Source organism: Bison bison, unplaced genomic scaffold (genome assembly GCF_000754665.1).
Source record: "Bison bison bison isolate TAMUID 2011002044 unplaced genomic scaffold, Bison_UMD1.0 scf7180017864331, whole genome shotgun sequence".
Classification (NCBI taxonomy): Eukaryota; Metazoa; Chordata; class Mammalia; order Artiodactyla; family Bovidae; genus Bison; species Bison bison.
The window spans coordinates 7,872,908-7,873,555 of record NW_011494903.1 but is presented as its reverse complement, the minus strand read 5'-3'; positions in this window follow the sequence as shown (position 1 = coordinate 7,873,555).

Below are 648 nucleotides of genomic sequence, written 5' to 3'. Positions count from 1 at the left end.
GGTTTAGCATCTGCTTGCCCTACTTCACTCTCAGAAAATGTCCCAGATTGGATAATTAAGTACCTGGCCATGGTAGTTAATGCATATATCACTTAGAAGAGTGCCTGGTGTATAGAAGGTGCTAAATGTGTACTAGCTGCTAATATTAGCCCCCATAGCAGTACTATCCAATAGGAATACAATGTAAGCCAGATAGTAATTTTTAATTTTCTAGTTAGCCACATTTTATTGTTATTTTATTTACTTTTATCTTTTGGCTGTGTTGCATGGCATATGGGATCTTAGTTCCCTGACCAAGGATTGAACCCATGTTCCCTGCACTGAAAGCACAGAGTCTTAACCACTGGACCACCAGGGAAGTCCTCTAGTTAGCCACATTTAATAAAGTAAAAAGACATAACTGATATTCAGTTCAGTTCAGTTCAGTCTCTCAGTCGTGTCCCAGTCTCAGTCGACTCTTTGCGGCCCCATGAATCGCAGCACGCCAGGCCTCCCTGTCCATCACCAACTCCCAGAGTTCACTCAGACTCACCTCCATCGAGTCAGTGATGCCATCCAGCCATCTCATCCTCTGTTGTCCCCTTCTCTTCCTGCCCCCAATCCCTCCCAGCATCAGAGTCTTTTCCAATGAGTCAACTCTTCACATGA